The following is a 13,153-nucleotide window of genomic DNA, read 5'->3' as shown; positions in this document are numbered from 1 at the left end:
ACTTTTGACTATTTATCATGTCAAAACAATATAGGAAATACCAAATTGACAAATCATATTTATGACATGAAAAATAATGATAAAGCTGATGAAATGTAGAAGGCAATATAAATCGATAATAATCTGAATATCATAATAAATTAAAGACTGAAATTTTTCTCAAAATAATTTACGGAAATAAACTTCAATAAAGTCAAAATGTTTTTCTAATAAAAATTAAAAATTAAAAAAGTTTAGAAACAAGCATTAATTAATAATATAATGAAAAAGAGATTTAAACTCTTATAAAGTAAAATATTGCAATGGTAGGAAGATAACGATATAAAGTGCTCCTGAATGCTGATTTTAAGAGTTCCTAGAAAAAAAAAATAAAGAAAGGTAGTGCTAATGGAAGAATTTACATATAGATGCAATAAATATTGTGCATAATAATAACAATGTTACTTCTGTAATTTTTTTCTATTCTTTTGCAATATTTTGATATATCTAATAAAAAGAATTATCACATGATATTAAATTCACGTGATATATCTAATGTTAATGTTAATGGTGATATTTACATTTGAGGGTAAGAGTACCTTCGAGCATCAAAATTGAAAACAAAAGATATATTCTTCAATAAGCATAAATAGTATTTACGGTTACAAAAATAGAAATTAAATTAAATTAAAAAATAAAAACGTATAAAAGTTTGTTTGAATAATACATTTTTTTTATTTCATCAATTCCATTATTTATTTCAAGAACATATATGATAAGCCAATAAAGTAAAAATTATGCTATACTTATACTTAATAAAGTTGACATCGGATTTACAAAAGTAGGAGAGCAATGGAGTAGCTTTAAAAGAGTATAACTAATGAAAAACGTTTTAAAAAAAAAATAGGAAAAAAAAATTTAAAGTAAATAATTCAAAAAATTAAAAATTGGTTTTAACTATTTACGGAGATATGGGAAAATTTATTTAATAAAAAGGGATTTGATTAAAAACAATGATAGAAATGGAATTTTTGGTTTTTTGGTATATGGGTTAGTTCATTAGATAGCCCAGGTCACAAGGAGTCGATTGGACTATTTAAAAAATTTGTAACATGAGGTTTCGTAAAGTTACATAAAGGTGAATATTTTGGTAACAAGTCTTCTGATCAAGAAGACACAGGTCATAACAACACATCAAATATAGTAAATAAAAATATTAAATCTCCAAATCTTTTTCAATTATATAATAAATCATAAGAAATGTTTATTAAATATTATATTTTTTAGCTACAGGATTTATTAAAAGGTTGGTAAAATAATTAGCCATAAATAGATTATATCAAAACTTCATAAAATTATGATTAAACTAGCATCGGTACAAAATAGAAATACAAAGGGATAGTAAAATAATACATTACAAGTATAACTAAAATCTTTTTAAAAAAATAACAAATTATATAGTTATATATGTGCTTAGTTGGTGGATTTGGATCAAAATATAGTTGAGGCTTGCAAACCAGATATTTTCGTGCTAGGTTGTACCAAAAAAGTGAAGATGATTTTAATCAAATAGTTACGTTGCTGAATATAACATTAACAATAACACAAAAAAGCCGTACAATTTTTTAAAGCATCTTCGACAAAACAAGTGAATAAATGTATCCAACTAGTACCATTAATTTAGATGAGTAAGCTAAAAATTAAAAATGATATATCATATATTGAAAAAGAAATAGGTAGACAACAAATACACAACTATTAAACATCTTGCATAAAAAAGATAATATACAAAAGGAATATTAGTAAGTAACATGTTCCAGTATGAGAATAATTAAAATTAAAATACATCTGGTTAAAGTTGCTTGACAGAAAAATAAAGATAAAGAGAGAAAACAATAATATATGTAAATAATAATGAATAAGCCTATAAAAACTTCTCAGGGTACGATTACGAGTTTGGTAATTTCAAAAAATAAATTAAAAAATTTCAGAACTAAAAAAATATATCTACAAAAAAAAAGTTAATCTAATAACATGGAAAATTTAACGAGATTATTGTACTATTTATTCTTCAAAAATTTCGGAAATTTAACAGGATAGGAAAAGTTGTTGGGAGTAACTACGAAATTATTACACCTCGAAAAATATCAAAAGTTTGTAACAAAATATTAATAAAAATAATAACCATAAACCAATGTAACAAATAATGGTTACAAAGAATACAGAAAAAAGGAGACCACTAATTAAACAAACAAAGTGAGTTCATTGGAAGAAGGTCCGAATGTAACAAAAATAAATGAAAAAAAGGAGCAAAGAAAATTTAATAATAAAATAACAAGAAAAACGAAAAAAAAGAAAAATTAAATAATCATAGTAGGTTATAAGTCAAAGAAGGAAAGATAATTTATTGAAAAGAGCAGGTTGTTAGGTAGCGAATGGAGTATTCAAAGGAGGATTTTAGTTGTTATTTTTGGAGATTGAATTGGTTTATTTATGTTGGTGATAGTGAGGAGAAAAAGGTTGAAGTGGTGTATATAAAAGGTGTAACTGCAACAAAGCAGCCTTACCCCGCACGTGATATAAGGATATGGCTGACCAGAAAAATTACGGGACGCAATTTTCAAGCGGGTCTTTCTCGATGAATATAAGGCCAAAAATATAAATAAAGGATATGAAGGTGATGTAGAAGACGAGATCTTTAATATGAAAGTAAAATAACGGAGTCAAACCACGGAAAAAAATTGAGTTATAATGTTAAAAAGAAAAAAACACATAAAAATACAAAAGTGAATATATTTCAAGAATGGAGATTGATGGGGAGGATTTCAATAGTAAGTATGGGTTGCTCGGATTGTGAAGAATAGAATGAAATGCCTCAGAAGGCATTTGGGACAAAAATCCGTCAAAATAAAAACGCTCAAAAAACGCCCTTAAATGAAGTGCTACGGGGATGAAAATAACATTTTGTGAGTGGATGAACATGGGCCACCTGTTGAGCTATTCAAAAGGCAAAAAGGGCTGTTTAAAGAAAGTAGCCAGGGAGTGAACGGAGAGCTTTGAGAGTAATCTTAAAGTATTTGCTGTGACGAGATGAGCGTGATGAGCTATGTCCCAAGCCCGTAGGATGTTTGTAGGGCCCAAAATCAAAATTTATTTAAATTCGGGCATTAATCGACATTTTTTAAAGAAATTGAGCATTACATTCTATTTTTCAGAGTTGAGAGTTACGATTAGAATGTTTTCCACGTCAAAAAAATGTTAGCTAAGCCGAGAAAAAAATACCAACTCGGTCTCCAGCAACTTTCTGGAGACATGGGTAGGCTCAAAAATAGAATTTAATTTTCTGATTCCAAATAAGTGTTCAAATATGTATGATGCCTCCCAAGTTTTGGAGTTATAAGACGAAAAAGGTTGTGGGAAAAAGACCCCTTTTGAAAATCAAAATTTTAGGGCATTAGCATCAATATATTTAAACAATATGCATATAAAAATGTAGTAAATCATTAGAGGTATCTATTTAAGCATAAAGCATCAATGTAATTCAATTTTAAAGTGGGTATTTTCCCGGTTTAAAAAAGGATATTTTTCATTTGTTTTCGGGTATTTTCAACAACATCATAATTATCCATACTTAAAGATGACAATATCAAAAGAAAGCCCTGGTTCTGAGGATTAAAATAAGCATATGAATAATAGAATGTCAAATTTATTGGGGGAGTTGTAGTGTGATTAAAAGTGGGTATAAAACCAAAAATGCTATAATACCCCCCCCTTGCGCAATTTTTTAAAAAAATGGTGATCCAAAAAGACATTTTAGCATACCTATTTGAAGGTTCTGGTCATTGGAAGCATGCTGGTATAATCAAAACCTTATTTCGATGTCATTAAGGCCCTTTTATCGGAGGTTAAAACCGGGTACCGCCGGTACCAAAGGTGACGCCCCCAAAAGTTGTCGTAGAGCGTGAATGAGCATCAGAATGAATGCACATAGCTTCCAGCATCACGAAAATAGTAAATAAAGCCCAAACAGATTCATATTGAAAGAACTATAGCCAAATTTCAGTGATTTTTGGCCGTTTTGACACCATTTACAATGGTCCCCCCTTGCGTAATTTTCGGCAAAAATACAATGCAATTATAATGGCTTAAAACTGACATATATGAATCTCCTGAACAGTGGGAACATTTTGGAGTGATCAAAACCGGGCTCCGACGTTGTTTAAGTGGAATTTTCAAGGGGTAAAAAAATTGAACTCTTACTGTGCACAAGCCGAACATGAAAAAAAGTCATTGTAGCGCATTTATGAGTCACGGAATCGATTCTGCTAGTCTCCAGCATCATTTTAAAGGCAAAAGTAGTAAAAAAATGGAGATAAATTGGGGAGTTGTGGTTGTTTTAAATTTTGACATTGTTAAAAACACCCCTCTCTTGGGCACTTTTTTAGAAAAAATGGTAACGTAAAAACACACCGAAACAAATATATTTGAATCTACTGGTCTGTAGTAACACTTTGGTATGCTCAAAACCTTGGTCCGATGTCATTTAGATCCGTTTGTTGAATGATAAAAATTTTGTCGGTTCAAGGTTGTATGCGGGGCCATAAAAACGAGGAGATATTTTTAAAAGTCATTGTGAAAGAAAAACTGAACAAAGTTAATGAAAGAGGTAAGCGAAAGCATGGTAAATGCACAAACGGATCCTGTATTGGGTGAATTGTAGCGGTAGTAGGTTTGGTGGCGTTGCTGATACGTAGCAGTTATATAGAAACAAGCTTAAAAAAAAAAAAAAAAAAAAGGCGCCAGCAACAAGAAAAAAAGCGTATCTAAAAAGGCCAAAAGATAGGAAATTGTTCAAAAGCATACTGGAATGCTTTAAACAAAACGGATGGACATGCTTAGAGCAGCTAGCAATGATTATGCGTATATTTTAATATGCGTCGGATGTCCAATCGTGTATTTATAAGAGAGGAGAAAGGGCAAAAGGTCAAAGTCAAAGAAGGAAAGATAATTTATTGAAAAGAGCAGGTTGTTAGGTAGCGAATGGAGTATTCAAAGGAGGATTTTAGTTGTTATTTTTGGAGATTGAATTGGTTTATTTATGTTGGTGATAGTGAGGAGAAAAAGGTTGAAGTGGTGTATATAAAAGGTGTAACTGCAACAAAGCAGCCTTACCCCGCACGTGATATAAGGATATGGCTGACCAGAAAAATTACGGGACGCAATTTTCAAGCGGGTCTTTCTCGATGAATATAAGGCCAAAAATATAAATAAAGGATATGAAGGTGATGTAGAAGACGAGATCTTTAATATGAAAGTAAAATAACGGAGTCAAACCACGGAAAAAATTGAGTTATAATGTTAAAAAGAAAAAAACACATAAAAATACAAAAGTGAATATATTTCAAGAATGGAGATTGATGGGGAGGATTTCAATAGTAAGTATGGGTTGCTCGGATTGTGAAGAATAGAATGAAATGCCTCAGAAGGCATTTGGGACAAAAATCCCGTCAAAATAAAAACGCTCAAAAAACGCCCTTAAATGAAGTGCTACGGGGATGAAAATAACATTTTTGTGAGTGGATGAACATGGGCCACCTGTTGAGCTATTCAAAAAGGCAAAAAGAGGCTGTTTAAAGAAAGTAGCCAGGGAGTGAACGGAGAGCTTTGAGAGTAATCTTAAAGTATTTGCTGTGACGAGATGAGCGTGATGAGCTATGTCCCAAGCCCGTAGGATGTTTGTAGGGCCCAAAATCAAAATTTATTTAAATTCGGGCATTAATCGACATTTTTTAAAGAAATTGAGCATTACATTCTATTTTTTTTCAGAGTTGAGAGTTACGATTAGAATGTTTTCCACGTCAAAAAAATGTTAGCTAAGCCGAGAAAAAATACCAACTCGGTCTCCAGCAACTTTCTGGAGACATGGGTAGGCTCAAAAATAGAATTTAATTTTCTGATTCCAAATAAGTGTTCAAATATGTATGATGCCTCCCAAGTTTTGGAGTTATAAGACGAAAAAGGTTGTGGGAAAAAAGACCCCTTTGAAAATCAAAATTTTAGGGCATTAGCATCAATATATTTAAACAATATGCATATAAAAATGTAGTAAATCATTAGAGGTATCTATTTAAGCATAAAGCATCAATGTAATTCAATTTTAAAGTGGGTATTTTCCCGGTTTAAAAAAAGGATATTTTTCATTTGTTTTCGGTATTTTCAACAACATCATAATTATCCATACTTAAAGATGACAATATCAAAAGAAAGCCCTGGTTCTGAGGATTAAAATAAGCATATGAATAATAGAATGTCAAATTTATTGGGGAGTTGTAGTGTGATTAAAAGTGGGTATAAAACCAAAAATGCTATAATACCCCCTTGCGCAATTTTTTAAAAAATGGTGATCCAAAAAGACATTTTAGCATACCTATTTGAAGGTTCTGGTCATTGGAAGCATGCTGGTATAATCAAAACCTTATTTCGATGTCATTAAGGCCCTTTTATCGGAGGTTAAAAACCGGGTACCGCCGGTACCAAAGGTGACGCCCCAAAAGTTGTCGTAGAGCGTGAATGAGCATCAGAATGAATGCACATAGCTTCCAGCATCACGAAAATAGTAAATAAAGCCCAAACAGATTCATATTGAAAGAACTATAGCCAAATTTCAGTGATTTTTGGCCGTTTTGACACCATTTACAATGGTCCCCCCTTGCGTAATTTTCGGCAAAAATACAATGCAATTATAATGGCTTAAAACTGACATATATGAATCTCCTGAACAGTGGGAACATTTTGGAGTGATCAAAACCGGGCTCCGACGTTGTTTAAGTGGAATTTTCAAGGGGTAAAAAAATTGAACTCTTACTGTGCACAAGCCGAACATGAAAAAAGTCATTGTAGCGCATTTATGAGTCACGGAATCGATTCTGCTAGTCTCCAGCATCATTTTAAAGGCAAAAAGTAGTAAAATGGAGATAAATTGGGGGAGTTGTGGTTGTTTTTAAATTTTGACATTGTTAAAAACACCCCTCTCTTGGGCACTTTTTTAGAAAAAAATGGTAACGTAAAAACACACCGAAACAAATATATTTGAATCTACTGGTCTGTAGTAACACTTTGGTATGCTCAAAACCTTGGTCCGATGTCATTTAGATCCGTTTGTTGAATGATAAAAATTTTGTCGGTTCAAGGTTGTATGCGGGGCCATAAAAACGAGGAGATATTTTTAAAAGTCATTGTGAAAGAAAAAAACTGAACAAAGTTAATGAAAGAGGTAAGCGAAAGCATGGTAAATGCACAAACGGATCCTGTATTGGGTGAATTGTAGCGGTAGTAGGTTTGGTGGCGTTGCTGATACGTAGCAGTTATATAGAAACAAGCTTAAAAAAAAAAAAAAAAAAAAAAGGCGCCAGCAACAAGAAAAAAGCGTATCTAAAAAGGCCAAAAGATAGGAAATTGTTCAAAAGCATACTGGAATGCTTTAAACAAAACGGATGGACATGCTTAGAGCAGCTAGCAATGATTATGCGTATATTTTAATATGCGTCGGATGTCCAATCGTGTATTTATAAGAGAGGAGAAAGGGCAAAAAGGTCAAAGTCAAAGAAGGAAAGATAATTTATTGAAAAGAGCAGGTTGTTAGGTAGCGAATGGAGTATTCAAAGGAGGATTTTAGTTGTTATTTTTGGAGATTGAATTGGTTTATTTATGTTGGTGATAGTGAGGAGAAAAAGGTTGAAGTGGTGTATATAAAAGGTGTAACTGCAACAAAGCAGCCTTACCCCGCACGTGATATAAGGATATGGCTGACCAGAAAAATTACGGGACGCAATTTTCAAGCGGGTCTTTCTCGATGAATATAAGGCCAAAAATATAAATAAAGGATATGAAGGTGATGTAGAAGACGAGATCTTTAATATGAAAGTAAAATAACGGAGTCAAACCACGGAAAAAAATTGAGTTATAATGTTAAAAAGAAAAAAACACATAAAAATACAAAAGTGAATATATTTCAAGAATGGAGATTGATGGGGAGGATTTCAATAGTAAGTATGGGTTGCTCGGATTGTGAAGAATAGAATGAAATGCCTCAGAAGGCATTTGGGACAAAAAATCCCGTCAAAATAAAAACGCTCAAAAACGCCCTTAAATGAAGTGCTACGGGGATGAAAATAACATTTTTGTGAGTGGATGAACATGGGCCACCTGTTGAGCTATTCAAAAGGCAAAAAGAGGCTGTTTAAAGAAAGTAGCCAGGGAGGAACGGAGAGCTTTGAGAGTAATCTTAAAGTATTTGCTGTGACGAGATGAGCGTGATGAGCTATGTCCCAAGCCCGTAGGATGTTTGTAGGGCCCAAAATCAAAATTTATTTAAATTCGGGCATTAATCGACATTTTTAAAGAAATTGAGCATTACATTCTATTTTTCAGAGTTGAGAGTTACGATTAGAATGTTTTCCACGTCAAAAAATGTTAGCTAAGCCGAGAAAAAATACCAACTCGGTCTCCAGCAACTTTCTGGAGACATGGGTAGGCTCAAAAATAGAATTTAATTTTCTGATTCCAAATAAGTGTTCAAATATGTATGATGCCTCCCAAGTTTTGGAGTTATAAGACGAAAAAGGTTGTGGGAAAAAGACCCCTTTTGAAAATCAAAATTTTAGGGCATTAGCATCAATATATTTAAACAATATGCATATAAAAATGTAGTAAATCATTAGAGGTATCTATTTAAGCATAAAGCATCAATGTAATTCAATTTTAAAGTGGGTATTTTCCCGGTTTAAAAAAGGATATTTTTCATTTGTTTTCGGGTATTTTCAACAACATCATAATTATCCATACTTAAAGATGACAATATCAAAAGAAAGCCCTGGTTCTGAGGATTAAAATAAGCATATGAATAATAGAATGTCAAATTTATTGGGGGAGTTGTAGTGTGATTAAAAGTGGGTATAAAACCAAAAAATGCTATAATACCCCCCCCTTGCGCAATTTTTTTAAAAAAATGGTGATCCAAAAAGACATTTTAGCATACCTATTTGAAGGTTCTGGTCATTGGAAGCATGCTGGTATAATCAAAACCTTATTTCGATGTCATTAAGGCCCTTTTATCGGAGGTTAAAAACCGGGTACCGCCGGTACCAAAGGTGACGCCCCAAAAGTTGTCGTAGAGCGTGAATGAGCATCAGAATGAATGCACATAGCTTCCAGCATCACGAAAATAGTAAATAAAGCCCAAACAGATTCATATTGAAAGAACTATAGCCAAATTTCAGTGATTTTTGGCCGTTTTGACACCATTTACAATGGTCCCCCCTTGCGTAATTTTCGGCAAAAATACAATGCAATTATAATGGCTTAAAACTGACATATATGAATCTCCTGAACAGTGGGAACATTTTGGAGTGATCAAAACCGGGCTCCGACGTTGTTTAAGTGGAATTTTCAAGGGGTAAAAAATTGAACTCTTACTGTGCACAAGCCGAACATGAAAAAAGTCATTGTAGCGCATTTATGAGTCACGGAATCGATTCTGCTAGTCTCCAGCATCATTTTAAAGGCAAAAAGTAGTAAAATGGAGATAAATTGGGGAGTTGTGGTTGTTTTAAATTTTGACATTGTTAAAAACACCCCTCTCTTGGGCACTTTTAGAAAAAAATGGTAACGTAAAAACACACCGAAACAAATATATTTGAATCTACTGGTCTGTAGTAACACTTTGGTATGCTCAAAACCTTGGTCCGATGTCATTTAGATCCGTTTGTTGAATGATAAAAATTTTGTCGGTTCAAGGTTGTATGCGGGGCCATAAAAACGAGGAGATATTTTTTAAAGTCATTGTGAAAGAAAAACTGAACAAAGTTAATGAAAGAGGTAAGCGAAAGCATGGTAAATGCACAAACGGATCCTGTATTGGGTGAATTGTAGCGGTAGTAGGTTTGGTGGCGTTGCTGATACGTAGCAGTTATATAGAAACAAGCTTAAAAAAAAAAAAAAAAAAAAGGCGCCAGCAACAAGAAAAAAAGCGTATCTAAAAAGGCCAAAGATAGGAAATTGTTCAAAAGCATACTGGAATGCTTTAAACAAAACGGATGGACATGCTTAGAGCAGCTAGCAATGATTATGCGTATATTTTAATATGCGTCGGATGTCCAATCGTGTATTTATAAGAGAGGAGAAAGGGCAAAAGGTCAAAGTCAAAGAAGGAAAGATAATTTATTGAAAAGAGCAGGTTGTTAGGTAGCGAATGGAGTATTCAAAGGAGGATTTTAGTTGTTATTTTTGGAGATTGAATTGGTTTATTTATGTTGGTGATAGTGAGGAGAAAAAGGTTGAAGTGGTGTATATAAAAGGTGTAACTGCAACAAAGCAGCCTTACCCCGCACGTGATATAAGGATATGGCTGACCAGAAAAATTACGGGACGCAATTTTCAAGCGGGTCTTTCGATGAATATAAGGCCAAAAATATAAATAAAGGATATGAAGGTGATGTAGAAGACGAGATCTTTAATATGAAAGTAAAATAACGGAGTCAAACCACGGAAAAAAATTGAGTTATAATGTTAAAAAGAAAAAAAAACACATAAAAATACAAAAGTGAATATATTTCAAGAATGGAGATTGATGGGGAGGATTTCAATAGTAAGTATGGGTTGCTCGGATTGTGAAGAATAGAATGAAATGCCTCAGAAGGCATTTGGGACAAAAATCCCGTCAAAATAAAAACGCTCAAAAACGCCCTTAAATGAAGTGCTACGGGGATGAAAATAACATTTTGTGAGTGGATGAACATGGGCCACCTGTTGAGCTATTCAAAAGGCAAAAAGAGGCTGTTTAAAGAAAGTAGCCAGGGAGTGAACGGAGAGCTTTGAGAGTAATCTTAAAGTATTTGCTGTGACGAGATGAGCGTGATGAGCTATGTCCCAAGCCCGTAGGATGTTTGTAGGGCCCAAAATCAAAATTTATTTAAATTCGGGCATTAATCGACATTTTTAAAAGAAATTGAGCATTACATTCTATTTTTCAGAGTTGAGAGTTACGATTAGAATGTTTTCCACGTCAAAAAATGTTAGCTAAGCCGAGAAAAAATACCAACTCGGTCTCCAGCAACTTTCTGGAGACATGGGTAGGCTCAAAAAATAGAATTTAATTTTCTGATTCCAAATAAGTGTTCAAATATGTATGATGCCTCCCAAGTTTTGGAGTTATAAGACGAAAAAGGTTGTGGGAAAAAGACCCCTTTTGAAAATCAAAATTTTAGGGCATTAGCATCAATATATTTAAACAATATGCATATAAAAATGTAGTAAATCATTAGAGGTATCTATTTAAGCATAAAGCATCAATGTAATTCAATTTTAAAGTGGGTATTTTCCCGGTTTAAAAAAGGATATTTTTCATTTGTTTTCGGTATTTTCAACAACATCATAATTATCCATACTTAAAGATGACAATATCAAAAGAAAGCCCTGGTTCTGAGGATTAAAATAAGCATATGAATAATAGAATGTCAAATTTATTGGGGGAGTTGTAGTGTGATTAAAAGTGGGTATAAAACCAAAAATGCTATAATACCCCCTTGCGCAATTTTTTAAAAAAATGGTGATCCAAAAGACATTTTAGCATACCTATTTGAAGGTTCTGGTCATTGGAAGCATGCTGGTATAATCAAAACCTTATTTCGATGTCATTAAGGCCCTTTTATCGGAGGTTAAAACCGGGTACCGCCGGTACCAAAGGTGACGCCCCAAAAGTTGTCGTAGAGCGTGAATGAGCATCAGAATGAATGCACATAGCTTCCAGCATCACGAAAATAGTAAATAAAGCCCAAACAGATTCATATTGAAAGAACTATAGCCAAATTTCAGTGATTTTTGGCCGTTTTGACACCATTTACAATGGTCCCCCCTTGCGTAATTTTCGGCAAAAATACAATGCAATTATAATGGCTTAAAACTGACATATATGAATCTCCTGAACAGTGGGAACATTTTGGAGTGATCAAAACCGGGCTCCGACGTTGTTTAAGTGGAATTTTCAAGGGGTAAAAAAATTGAACTCTTACTGTGCACAAGCCGAACATGAAAAAAGTCATTGTAGCGCATTTATGAGTCACGGAATCGATTCTGCTAGTCTCCAGCATCATTTTAAAGGCAAAAAGTAGTAAAATGGAGATAAATTGGGGGAGTTGTGGTTGTTTTTAAATTTTGACATTGTTAAAAACACCCCTCTCTTGGGCACTTTTTTAGAAAAAAATGGTAACGTAAAAACACACCGAAACAAATATATTTGAATCTACTGGTCTGTAGTAACACTTTGGTATGCTCAAAACCTTGGTCCGATGTCATTTAGATCCGTTTGTTGAATGATAAAAATTTTGTCGGTTCAAGGTTGTATGCGGGGCCATAAAAACGAGGAGATATTTTTAAAAGTCATTGTGAAAGAAAAACTGAACAAAGTTAATGAAAGAGGTAAGCGAAAGCATGGTAAATGCACAAACGGATCCTGTATTGGGTGAATTGTAGCGGTAGTAGGTTTGGTGGCGTTGCTGATACGTAGCAGTTATATAGAAACAAGCTTAAAAAAAAAAAAAAAAAAAAGCCAGCAACAAGAAAAAAAAGCGTATCTAAAAAGGCCAAAAGATAGGAAATTGTTCAAAAGCATACTGGAATGCTTTAAACAAAACGGATGGACATGCTTAGAGCAGCTAGCAATGATTATGCGTATATTTTAATATGCGTCGGATGTCCAATCGTGTATTTATAAGAGAGGAGAAAGGGCAAAAAGGTCAAAGTCAAAGAAGGAAAGATAATTTATTGAAAAGAGCAGGTTGTTAGGTAGCGAATGGAGTATTCAAAGGAGGATTTTAGTTGTTATTTTTGGAGATTGAATTGGTTTATTTATGTTGGTGATAGTGAGGAGAAAAAGGTTGAAGTGGTGTATATAAAAGGTGTAACTGCAACAAAGCAGCCTTACCCCGCACGTGATATAAGGATATGGCTGACCAGAAAAATTACGGGACGCAATTTTCAAGCGGGTCTTTCTCGATGAATATAAGGCCAAAAATATAAATAAAGGATATGAAGGTGATGTAGAAGACGAGATCTTTAATATGAAAGTAAAATAACGGAGTCAAACCACGGAAAAAAATTGAGTTATAATGTTAAAAAG

This window comes from Magnusiomyces paraingens, assembly GCF_902498895.1.
Source record: "Magnusiomyces paraingens strain CBS 517.90 genome assembly, contig: contig1, whole genome shotgun sequence".
NCBI classification, from domain to species: Eukaryota; Fungi; Ascomycota; class Dipodascomycetes; order Dipodascales; family Dipodascaceae; genus Magnusiomyces; species Magnusiomyces paraingens.
This window is presented reverse-complemented; position numbering follows the sequence as displayed.